Source organism: Schistocerca serialis, chromosome 2 (genome assembly GCF_023864345.2).
Source record: "Schistocerca serialis cubense isolate TAMUIC-IGC-003099 chromosome 2, iqSchSeri2.2, whole genome shotgun sequence".
Classification (NCBI taxonomy): domain Eukaryota; kingdom Metazoa; phylum Arthropoda; class Insecta; order Orthoptera; family Acrididae; genus Schistocerca; species Schistocerca serialis.
Genome location: NC_064639.1, coordinates 749,340,625 through 749,354,284, shown reverse-complemented (window position 1 = coordinate 749,354,284; position 13,660 = coordinate 749,340,625).

The following is a 13,660-nucleotide window of genomic DNA, read 5'->3' as shown; positions in this document are numbered from 1 at the left end:
GTAAGATTTTCAGTCGTTCGTTCTCCGAGCATCTGGGACACTTGGACCAAGTTTTTCCTCGTTTGCGCTCGGCTGATTTTACTGTCAAACCATCAAAGATCACCTTGTGTAGACCGCTTATTTCATTCCTGGGCAATTTGATTTTGGCCGGTGGGTTCCGCATTGGCCAGGACAGGACCAAGAGTCTTAGAAAATTCCCTCCTCCGCGAGAGAAGCGGGGTATTGCCGGGTTTGTGGGAATGCCAAAATTTTTCGGAAATTCATTCCAAATTTTGCGGAAGTAGCGGCTGCTATTAATGACTTCCGTAAGAAGCACCGGCTGTTTGTCTGGGGACAGGAGCGGCAGGACGCCTTACAGGATCTCAAAACTGCTATCGCTAATCCCCCGGTCCTGGCCGTTCCCGACTTCAAACGTACCTGTATTGTCCAAACGGACGCCTCCGACGCAGGCACTGCTGACGCTCTCCTGCAAGAACAAGGAGGGAGCCGCCCAGTGGCGTATGCTTCCCGGCGTCTTATCTACCCCGAGCGTAATTACTCCATCTACCAATGCGAAGCTCTGGAGTTCCTGTTTGCCCTGGAAACATCCAGTTTTATCTCGAATACCAAGTTTTCATACTCGACACCGATAACTAGGCTCTGAGTTGGGTCTTGGCCAGGCCCCGTAAGACCGGTCGTATTGCTCGCTGGACGGTACATATTTCAGCCTTTCGTTTTAGAGTGCGCCATATCAGGGGAGCCGATATTTACGTCGCCTATGCGCAGAGTCCCATATTTGCGGAAGAGTCGGAGGAAGGGGAGAGTAATACCGACCCGGACCTCCACTTAAACGTTGTGCTCTCTAACGCCAGGGCTCTTCTGCGATCTTAGTACTAAACAGTCCCAGGATCCTATTTTGGGTCAGCTCCATAATCCGTTGGATGGAGTAGAGGTGGTTCTCGGATTTTGCGTCCGGAAGGGTGTTCTTCACAAGCAAGTCTGGTCCGGTCAGGAGTGGAAGGTGCACCTCCCTGGGGAAATGGTCGGGATGATATTCCACTATTTTCATGACTCAGCTGGGCCTATACAAGGCTTTGAACTGTACCGGGACTTTCGGCGCTTTCTCAATAACCGTGCTCAGTGCAAGCGTTTCAAACCACACGGAAGATTCCTGCAATTCTAACGGGAGCAAGACCCTCTGGATCGTATGTTTATGCATTACATCGTTCCGCTACCCCGTACCAAAAGGAGAAACACGTATATCCTTGTAACTGTGGACGCCTTCTCCCATTTCGCCTGGCTGCTGCCTACGCGGGGAACCACTGCCGAGATCACGCTCGAGCAACTATCTAAGATCATATCTTGGTTTGGTCCTTCGAAGAACCTGGCGAGCGATAACGCGAAGGATTTCATCTCCAAGGGTTTTGCTTTAACACTGGCATTAAACGTATTACAACCACCCCGTTACTACCCAAAGGCGTCTTTTACCGAGCGAGTTAACGGGAAGCCCAAGGCCGCCCTGTTCATTTATCATGCTAGAACACTCATCCGAAGGGGTAATACCTTGCCTTGGCTTAACCAGGCCTTTAATTCGGCCAGACATGAGGCTACGGGGTCAGCTCCGAAGTCACTTATGTTAGCCTATACCCTGAATTCTCTGTTATCAAATCTATGGAACGTTAGTGATCTCTTACCCGTCGCAGCTACCCCGTCGAGGATTCGGGAGAATTGGGCACGGGCGAATGGCATTATTCACTTGGTTCATCAGTGACACGCCGTCAGATACAGCAGACGTCCTCCCTTTCAGGGCAGAATAAGGGGTGTTGATCTTTACTAAAAACTTGCGATTCAATCCGACCAAGAAGGTTGGGGTAAACTGAAATCACGTTTTCGTGGCCCCTGCCGTATTTTAAAATTTCTTAGCCCAGTGAACATTGAAGTTAAGGAGTTGGTTTCAGGCTAACGTTTTCAGGTCCACCTGAATCCGGTGAATGGCGGAGGGCAGCAGCAACTGCCGGTCTCTTTAGGGAGCTAGGCCCCTCTTCTGGCCGCTATTTAGACGCGGCACTTTCGGCTGTGGATCTCTTGGTCTTCCGCTACTGGGCTCTAGTGGTAGTGCTTGCCAGTTGCTTAGTCACGTGGTGTTTTGGCGAGTCTTGGAGTGACCGTTACGCAGGGACGTTGGATGCTCGCGGCGCTGTGTTATGATTTGAGGATGATTTGGCGGGCTGGTGGTGATGGCCTCCAGTGCACTAGCATGTGTGTATATTGTACTACCTGAAGCTGGATGCCTATTAATGCTGTGAGGATTCTCGTCGTTTCCTTCTACTAACGGTGGGCATCTGCTACTTCTCTTAAGTTGTGTTTTGTGCTCAATCTGATAGTAATTTGTGCTCCCAGCCGTAAACTGTGATTTGTATGTAATTATCCCGCCCGTGGCGGGAATAATGAATTCACCCTTCGTTCCGGTATATGTTGATTAATGGTGTTAAAAGTGTAAAACAATGCTCAGTGATAGAGGCACTAAGCGTGAATAGTGTGAAGGCTGCATGAGTCATTCCAGAATAGTGCGCAGGCCATGTTCAGTGTTGTGCTTGTGCTTGTAATGTTACTTGAGTATCTTATGGTTTATTCTGCGGTCTCCTTTTAAAGGGGTCGTGACTTTGGTGTCTTGAATTAGGTACTTTTATGCTCTTGCTTGGGCATGTCTTTAACTTTTCCAGACTTTGTGTTTGTTATTTGGGTATGCTTGTAAGAGTAAAGAATTACGAGCTGTAAGAAGTGAATAATTTGCGACACTATTTGCTTGAACTCTTGCATTTGTTAAGGGTCTTGAATTTAAAGGGGAAGTCCATCTATGCCCTGGAACGGTCCGGTCATTCAGGGGAGGGGGGCGGGGCATAGCCCTGAAATAAGAGGGCTTCTTTTTCGTCCTTTTGGTTTGGTTGTCTGTCCTTTGTGGATTTTTTTGGTTGTTTTTTTGTAAATGTTACAGTGTACTACGAGCAGCGGTTACAATCAGTTCCGGATTGATCAATACAGGGGGCGGCGCCTTGATTGAAATATGTCCGCAAGCCGTTAGCTCAGCCAGCTACGTTTTGGTGACGTTCGGCGCTACTTCGCTGTATCCTGTCAGAGTCGCTGCTCGCCCCAGTAGTTGATAGTAGTTGAGTTTTCTCTCTTGTAATTATTCCGAGATTCCTCTCGTTAATGTGTTCGGGCTGCGCCAAGGTTCGTCCCCTGTTTCTGGTATTTTGGTCACTCTTGTTTTAGGAAGAATCATCCGTTGGGGTGTTCCCACTGTTGCGTGGAACTTGAACTGACTTATATGATGTCTTTTCTGCCTAAATATAGATGTTATTCGTAAAAGGGATTTCACGAGTGAGTTCAGTGGATTAAGTCGCTACATAATTGGTGGGATTTCGTTACCTATGATCTATTTATTGGTCTAAGATTCCCGCTGGGCTACTTGAATTTTACTTCAAATTTCTTATTTAATATTCTGTAGTGTTACTTGTTTTACCATTGCATATTTAATCCCGGTAATTTCCCGTTATGTTTGTCATCTATATTTACCTGATGCTATTTGTTATTTTGTTAAAAGGAAGGATGTTTGCTTAACTTGTTTCATTTATTAAACCCTTGTAAAGACAGTATTAGGTTTTTCATTATATTTGTTATTGGTCTCTGTTCGAAGGCCGGTTTTATAAAAGACTTTCTAAAACTATTTTTGGGGATATGTGTAATAATTTTTTTTGAGCTACAAGCCTGTGTTTTTATATTGTTGTGGTTGCCCTTTGTGACTGATTTGAGGGTTGTAAGTTTCACGTCGCATTTACGTCGCATTATTCCAGGTTCTGCATCAGTATGGACTGCTGAGAGCTCATATCCACTACAAAACTAGTTTTAGTGTGAGTGCAGCGACGCTTCTTACGGATGAAGATTCAGAATAATGCATAAAAGCTTCGAAATATAATGGAGGCGAGAAACCCTCTCAAACGACATTTAAGGAGAATGATTCATATGTGTGGTTTAAAAAAGCGAAGAATGCTTAGCACGAAACCTCACTTCATGTTCCAGTGTAATAGCAGCATATTCTGAGGTGAAATGTCATGGGACAGTGATATGCACATACACAGGTCGCTATAGTTATGCGTATGCCAGGTATAAAAGGACATAACATAGGTGGCATTGGCCGCACGACGGAAAATAAGACTTTGATCGCGGAATAGTGGTTGGAGTTAGACGCAGGGGACATTCCATTTTGGAAATCTTTATGGAATTCAGTATCCCCAAAGCCACAAAGTCAAGAGTCTACCGAGAATACCAAATTTCGGGTATTACTTCTCATCCCGGACAAAACAGTGGCCGAAGGCATTCTCTTAACAACCGAGAGCAACGGCTTTTGCCTAAGGTTGTCAGTGATTACACACAAGTAATTCTGCGTGAAAAAACCGCTGGAATTAATGTGGAACGTACGACAAATGCATACGTTATGAAATTTGGCGTTAATGGGCTATGGCAGCAGTCGAGCGACGCGGATGTCTTTCTAGCAGCACGACATCGCCTGCAGAGTCTCTCCTAAGTTCGTCACCATATCGGGTTGGACTATTGATGTCGGGAAAGCGTGGTCTGATCAGATGAGTCCCGATTACAGATGTAAGAGCTGATAATAGAGTTCGAGTGTGGCGCACACAAAGATTGTCAACAAGGAGCTGTGCAAGTTTGTAGTGGCTCCATAATGGCGTGGGCTGCGTTTACTTGAAATGAACTGGGCCCTCCGGTCCAAATGAATCGATCATTGACAGGGAATGGTTATATACTGTTACTTGAAGACCACATGCAGCCATTCAACGATGGGATTTTTGTGAATGGCAATGTCCCATATCATCGGACCACAATTGTACACGGCTGGTTTGAAGAGCGTTCTGGACAATTCAGGTGAATGATTTGGCCACCGGAAACGCCCGACACGAATTAAATAAGACATTTACGGAGTATATAATCGGGAGGTCATTCCGAGCTCAAACCCCTGCACCGGCAGCACTGTTGCAATTATGAAAAGCTATAGAGGCAGCATGGCTCATTATTCTGCAGGGAACTTCCAACTACCCGATGATTGCGTACTATGTCGAGTTAGTGCACTACGCCGGGCAACAGTAGGTCCGAGCTACAACATGATATTTGGACGTCGCCCTTGTCTTGTGTCACTTCTGTGTACAAGGTGTTTCACAACTCTTATTACAGGCTTCTGGGGGTCGTAGAGCAGACTTAGTTTGCAAAGATTTCATAAGGAAACCATTCGGTTGTAAAATAGGATAGAAGATCCGATCGCTTTCGAAATTCCCCCTTCATGGGGTACGTACACAGCCATAACAACACTCACTGATACATATAATCTACAGAAGTTACTGCCACGGGCAATATCCCGATTACTCGTCATTGGATTCTCTTCTAAACGACTAACAACATGCTCTTCAAAGTCGAGGGTGCCTCCTGTTTGTGGATCCCCACAGTCAATACTCCTAGGTGCGAGTGAAGATACGGTTCCAAAAGGGACTGATGACAGCGCCCTCTTCTCTGTTTTATAGGGTCAGCCACCCAGGTGGGGTGATCGACCAGTGGCGGCCGCGAAAGTAGGTTGTGTTACTACAAAGCGTTTACTTTGATTCAGTGCTTTATTTTCAAGCGAGTTTATGACACTAAATCAACGTAATCTCCCTTTTTCTATGATTACCTAATGTTTTGCTTTTAGGGCTTATGTATTTATTTCTTAATGTAGTTATTGTGACATCCGAGTTTGTCATGTAGCTTCACACCGCCAATAGAGCTATTGTTGCCTGATTTTATTTGTATGTGGCTGTGTGTTTGGGTGGGGGGGAGGGGGAGGGGAGCAAGTGTCTGCTTGTTGTTTCGCAATTAGCTCGGACTGCTTTATTTGTTTGTATTTTCTGATATTTCATAGAGTTTTTAAAGAGTAGCGACATAGATTGGGTTGTAGTTGTTGTGTATGGACTCAAGGGAATGACCACTACCTGTAAACAGCTGAAAGCTGCATTGGCCATGGGCAATAGGCTTCTGGCCACTGCTCAAAGCTGTAGCAAGGTTGCTGCGCTGGAGATGTTACCTGCGAAACATTTGGTGCCACAGTAGCCCCATGGTGAGCCGATTGTCGCTGGGACTTCCGATAGCAACATCTGACTGGTTTGTCTGTACTCGAGTGTGTGTGGCAGACAGTGGTCTGATCAGATGTCTCTGGGCGGAGAGCTCAAGTGGGAACTGGACGCAGGCTGACTTCTTACGCTTTAACAACAGGTACGAGATGCTGCACGTGCTTATAACACTTTTGAACAGAACGGGAAGACTCTCCTGTCGAGCCAGTGGCCGATTTTCCCACCCAGTGTGGACAAGTGCAAGAGGTTGATAAACCATTCATTAAGAACTCCGACGTTAGGCAGCCTCTCAGGAAAACAGCAGCCATGGCGGTAGAGAATTCTGGTGAGTGTGCATTCGGTATTTTTTCTGGGAGAGTGGGGGAGAAATCTTGTCGGAAATGTTGCAAAGGCTCTGCCAGGGGCTATTGAGCGCATGGGTCTAACGTGCTGTACATCAAGGCTCGTGTCGGCACGAATGATGAATTCTGACTGAATGCGGGGACCGTCCTCAGCTCCTACAGGCGGATAGCTGATTTGGTAAAAAGAGCAAAGCTTACTGTTTGTTACATCATCCAGAGCACCAATCGCTGTCCTCAGGTTCGGGTGCGAATTTTTCGACTTCCGCTTATGGGTAGCCGTGTTGTATGCTTCCCCTTAATAGGATAGGCGTGCACTACACACAGGTTACTGTTAGAGGGTAGCGGAGTGCATGTTGCGTACAAATGTGTATTTTGTTTTTAGAGAATGCTCGTCCCCGAAGATCAGTAAAAGAATAGTTTGGCATAAAATTGGTAAACTACAGGAGCAACCGTAATAGCAACTCGAATTATTGAAGTTTATAATGCCCAGGCGTCAGAAACAGAAATTTGATTGAAACTGGACGTGAACAGCAACTATATCGTAGATTCAGACTGGGACATTTAAATTAAGGGGAGATGAGTCGCCAGATGAGGTTACATATTTATTGAAGTTAAGTATTCGATACCGTATAGCGGGTTTATCACGGCTTCCGAATGTGAATTAACCTGGGAGACGTTAAGCGTCAAATGTGGGTCAAAAATGGCAACCGGATGCTTTTATAGACTACCAGCGCCAGGAGCCATAGTGGTAGACAGCTTCAGGCAGAATTTGCTAAAGTTAGTGAATAAGTTGGGAGAGTCATGCTATTAAAATTGGTGGCAGAGCTAGTGAGTCGTATGACAATGTTGTACATGTCTTGTCTAAAAATTACTTCGAGATGAAACAGAGTCAGTTCGTTAAGTCAACATCGTAGGCCTCCTAGCAACAAACAGACCTAAACTTCTCTAGCTAGTTAACGTAGAGGAAAGTATCAGTGGTCATAAGGCTGTGACAGAATCTATAACTACGAGTATTGCATGGAATGTTAAGAAATGTAGATACATGTTTCAGCTAATCAAGAGGGACAGGATATAGATGTAGAGTAGCTGAGTAGTTAACAGTGAATATTCAATGCTGCGGACGAAGGTGAAATAAATGAAGAGCATCGTTTAAAGTGACTTAGACAAGTATGTTCTGAATAAGTTCTTAAGGGATGGAAAAGACCCACCGTGGTTTTACGGTCGTGTTAGAAAATCATTACATAACCAAAGAGCACATCATCAAAGATTCGAGACAAGTCACAGCCTAGCCAACCAACGAAAGCAGAAAGAAAAATTAGCGTAAGAAGAGCAATGACACAAAAATAAAATTTTGTCAACCTATCTGACTAGAAAACCTGAGAGGTTTCCGTCTCACTTAAAATCACTAAGTGGTTCGAAATGGTCTATTCAGTCGCTCATAGATTGTAATGTTACCGAAATGGAAAAGGGCAGAGAGAAGGCCAATACACTGAATTTGGTCTTCGGAAATTGTTTCACTGCGGAAGATAATAATACGGTAATTCTAAGCCGTGTGCGGCTCGCGTTGGTGCCTTTGGTAGGTGGGCATCGTTTAATAGTGATAGTGGCGACTCGTTTTCTTCTTCTGTTTACTGGCGCCACTATATTTGCTAGTGTTGTCTGTCTGCTAGTGGCAGCATCAGCGTTTATCGATATCTAGTACCCGTACTATCTTTGTAAGAACGTGAAGTGTTTTCCGGGTCGGGTGTGTTGATAGTTCGGTTGGCAGGGAGCAGCATTTTTTTTAAATGATATTTTTTAAACTAGTTCCTTAAAGAAAGTGTATGTGTGTAACTGATTGGGCCCCGTTCACACCATTTTCCTGCTTTCCCTATGTCCCATGTTTCGTCTTCCTTTCAACATTGTACGAACTTCGAAACTGCGATTATTGAGGTAACGGTAACTGTTTTGAGGTAACTGATCGCGGAACAGAGAATGGAAAGGCATCTGGACCAGATGGATTACCTACAAGATTCTACAGAGATTATGTGAAAGTACTTGCCCTTGTAGCATTAGTTAATCGTAGTTCACTCGACAAAAGGGGCAGGTTATTCCCGGTCACAAGGAAAGTCGTAGGACACATGCACCAAGTTATAGCCTACATTGTTGACTTTAATCTGTCGTAGAGCTATGGGACATGTTTCATGCTTATGTTTTACGATGTTTTTGAATGAATAAAATCTCCTCTACAAAAATCAACATGGATTCCTCAAACAGTCAGAAACCCTGTTCGCTCTGTGCCTCCTTGATACCCGCAGCGCTGTAGACATCGACGCTCAGGATGATTCTGCGTTCCTCGACTTCGGAAAGACATTTGCCACCGTCCCGCACCACCATTTACTGAAAGAAAGAAATGAGCTTACCGAGTAATGGACCAGATTGGCGATTGGATTCAAAGCTATTACGGGTAGAGCTCTACACGTCGCTCTTAATGGATCAAATGATTCAAATGGCTCTGAGGTCATCAGTTCCCTAGAACTTAGAACTAATTAAACCTAACTAACCTAAGGACAACACACACATCCATGCCCGAGGCAGGATTCGAACCTGCGGCCGTAGCGGTCGCTCGACTCCAGACTGTAGCGCCTAGAACCGCGCGGCCACTACGGCTGGTTCTTAACGGATCAGAATCGACAGATATAAAGGTAATTATGGCAGTAGCCTAAGAAAGAGTAATGTGACCATTACTGTTTATAAAGTATATTAATGATCCAGTAGAGTGCGTCGAAGCCCTTTAAGGCTATTCGGAGATGATATTGTTGTTTATAGCAGGGTAACAACACCAGAAGGCAATACTACAGATGGACTTGAAGAGAATTGATGAAAGGTGTCCTGAACGTAAATATGAGTAAATGTAGCACATTGCTCATGCATAGGTAAATACATCCACTATTTACAAAGTTGATGAAAAATTTCTGGAAGCAACAACGATCGTAAAATATCTTGGAGTTTCTATACGGAGCGACCTTAAGTTGAATGACCCCTAGAAAACAAATAGTTTGAAAAGTTCAAAAAGAGCTCTGAACACTATGGGACTTAACATCTTCGGTCATCAGTCCCCTAGAACTTAGAACTACTTAAACCTAACTAACCTAAGGACATCACACACATCCATGCCAGAGGTAGGATTCGAACCTGCGACCGTAGCAGTCCCGCGGTTCCGGACTGCAGCGCCTAGAACCGCAAGACTACCGCGGGCGGCTTTGAAAAGTAGATGCCAGTCTAAGATTCATAGGAATTGTAATTTAACCACCAAAGAAGTGGCTTACGAGGTGCTTCTTCGATCGATTCTCGAGTATTGTTCATCCATCCGGGACCTTTACCAGTGAGGACTGTCAGAAGAAATACACAAGATGCAACGATGAGCAGCGCGTTTCGTCACGGGGTCGTTTAGCCGGCTCGAGAGCGTTACGGACATGTTGAAAAAACTCCAATATCAGAAGTCACAAAACAGGCGTGTGCATGACGAAGAGGTTGCCTATTGAAACTTAGAGCGAGTACTAGCCGGGAATAGTCCCACAACGAGAAAATTGGAGTAATTAGAGATAACACAGAGGCTTACCGACAAACATTTTCCCCACGCAACATACGCGAATGTACCAGGTAATGGAGGAACAGTGAGTGGTGATCCTATCTTCAACCTACGTTATACCCAAAATTAGCATCTTATCAGAACTTTCATAAATGGGCTTCTTATCGGAACTTTATTTAGTTAATTTGTGCGGCCATAGTGGTGTGCATAAAAGATTATTGTGAAAAACGTAAGATACGCGTAGTGCTGCAAAACAACTAAAAGTTGGACCAAAATTATCAGTGTCTAACCCAGAAAAACGACAATCTATCTAGCAGACAGCATTTCCAGATGTTAGCGACAAATCAACCGAAAACCACCGTAGGTACAGATAAACTACTGTTAATGAACTGTTTTCCGATCTAAAAGCAAATCAGAAAGTAGAGAACTTAATTACAGACCACTTATGATGTTTTACTCCAACAAAGTGAAATACGTCTGGCGAAAAATGTTACGCGTTTTGTAGTTGCAACGACAGAACAACCTACACTCAAGCTATATGTAGTGACTATCGTCTACATTCTCCAGAATACTGTAATAGAACTGTGAAATACACTCCTGGAAATGGAAAAAAGAACACATTGACACCGGTGTGTCAGACCCACCATACTTGCTCCGGACACTGCGAGAGGGCTGTACAAGCAATGATCACACGCACGGCACAGCGGACACACCAGGAACCGCGGTGTTGGCCGTCGAATGGCGCTAGCTGCGCAGCATTTGTGCACCGCCGCCGTCAGTGTCAGCCAGTTTGCCGTGGCATACGGAGCTCCATCGCAGTCTTTAACACTGGTAGCATGCCGCGACAGCGTGGACGTGAACCGTATGTGCAGTTGACGGACTTTGAGCGAGGGCGTATAGTGGGCATGCGGGAGGCCGGGTGGACGTACCGCCGAATTGCTCAACACGTGGGGCGTGAGGTCTCCACAATACATCGATGTTGTCGCCAGTGGTCGGCGGAAGGTGCACGTGCCCGTCGACCTGGGACCGGACCGCAGCGACGCACGGATGCACGCCAAGACCATAGGATCCTACGCAGTGCCGTAGGGGACCGCACCGCCACTTCCCAGCAAATTAGGGACACTGTTGCTCCTGGGGTATCGGCGAGGACCATTCGCAACCGTCTCCATGAAGCTGGGCTACGGTCCCGCACACCGTTAGGCCGTCTTCCGCTCACGCCCCAACATCGTGCAGCCCGCCTCCAGTGGTGTCGCGACAGGCGTGAATGGAGGGACGAATGGAGACGTGTCGTCTTCAGCGATGAGAGTCGCTTCTGCCTTGGTGCCAATGATGGTCGTATGCGTGTTTGGCACCGTGCAGATGAGCGCCTCAATCAGGACTGCATACGACCGAGGCACACAGGGCCAACACCCGGCATCATGGTGTGGGGAGCGATCTCCCACACTGGCCGTACACCATTGGTGATCGTCGAGGGGACACTGAATAGTGCACGGTACATCCAAACCGTCATCGAACCCATCGTTCTACCATTCCTAGACCGGCAAGGGAACTTGCTGTTCCAACAGGACAATGCACGTCCGCATGCATCCCGTGCCACCCAACGTGCTCTAGAAGGTGTAAGTCAACTACCCTGGCCAGCAAGATCTCCGGATCTGTCCTCCATTGAGCATGTTTGGGACTGGATGAAGCGTCGTCTCACGCGGTCTGCACGTCCAGCACGAACGCTGGTCCAACTGAGGCGCCAGGTGGAAATGGCATGGCAATCCGTTCCACAGGACTACATCCAGCATCTGTACGATCGTCTCCATGGGAGAATAGCAGCCTGCATTGGTGCGAAAGGTGGATATACACTGTACTAGTGCCGACATTGTGCATGCTCTGTTGCCTGTGTCTATGTGCCTGTGGTTCTGTCAGTGTGATCATGTGATGTATCTCACCGCAGGAATGTGTCAATAAAGTTTCCCCTTCCTGAGACAATGAATTCACGGTGTTCTTATTTCAATTTCCAGGAGTGTATACAGTATCTTAATTTTTTTTCTGAGGGTCTCCACAACCGTGTATTTACTAATAGATGTTTTGAAGGATTCCCCCTCGGCTGTAATTAGTAGGTACTCACTTAACTACATCAACTTCTACTTCTTTAACAAAAAAATTCGCCAAACAACAGTGCAAACTGAGAACTTCATGGGGCCTGAAGACGACATTTGAACTGGCGAAACAGGTAGGGAAAATAAAATTACTTCTCAATTTGCTCGACTGTTTGGCGGGTTTCATTACCGTGTATTTAACCATCCGCTGTTTCATGTCCACAATGAATCTACATAGAACTCTCATTTCTGTCCACGTGGGGAATGGATACAGCAAAGATACTATCTAACGGCCTTTCCGCGGTGGGAACACCGTTTCCCGACAGATCACCGAAGTTAAACACTGTCGGACTTAGTTGGCACTTGGTTGGGTCACTGTCCGGATCTGCCGAGTGCTGTCGGTAACCGAGGTGCAGTCAGCCCTTGTGGGGTCAATTGAGCAGCCACTTGATTGAGAAATATTTAAAATATGTTTTAACCTTGTATGTTGGCTTGAGGAATTTCCCAATTTTTCATTTCATAGACAGTTCATGTTACCTCATATTGTCAGAATAATCTTTAAGGAGCCGATCACTTTGTCCGAATGTAATTTCATCGGGCCAACTAGATTTTTCGGTTTTACGGAATTCCCCAGCTGCTACTGCGACAATGACACTATAGGTGGATGTCAACATTTACTTGCCTCATGCATTACATTCTTGTTTTGTCCACCGTTACTACAAGGTGACCAATCGTTAGCGTAACCATTTTCACGGCATGCGGGCAGCCGGAGAAGCCAGTTGCTATGTCCTCAGTGTGGGTGACAGGAGGTCTGCAGTAAATACAGAATGTCCCATCAATATTGCGACGAACTTCGAGAGGTTGTAGAGAGTGCCTTGAGAAGTAAATCGAGGATAGCAACCCGTGTCTCGAAACGTCATTCAACGACTCTACAGAGCGTCAAAGCTGAAGGTGCCGTTTCCTGCCACTAGGCCACGTCTTTTAAAGCAAACGGGACTTTGCACGCTGACGACCGTAGGCGGAACTTCGCGCCATATTGTTTGTTATTTAGTGATCGTGCCTGAGTGCCACGATCGCCTGTGGAGAAGGTTGTGCTATCTGGTGTCTAGAAATGCCTTGTATCCTATCACTTCACCGCCCTGCTTCCTCGGTTGATGACAGTTTCGGACATGGGTTTCCATCCACAGTTTATTTTTCTCGCGGAACCCTCCAAAATCCCAAATGTTTCTCGGCATACAGAAGAAAATTAAACTGCAGATAGAAACCCGCGTCCGAAAACGATATTCACCATGGCAACAGAGCATCGGATTCATGGGCGACAAGGCCTGTCTAGCTCCATCGTCTCCACTGGCGATCGTGACAATCAGTCGTGATCATTGCATACGAAACAACATATCGAGATGTAAACCTAGGCTTCCGCGGCCGCTGTCATGGTCAATAAAATTCTTCTGGGTTTGAGGCCACATTGTCAACTATAAAATTCTGACGTTTCGGCGACTGTTGCAAGCG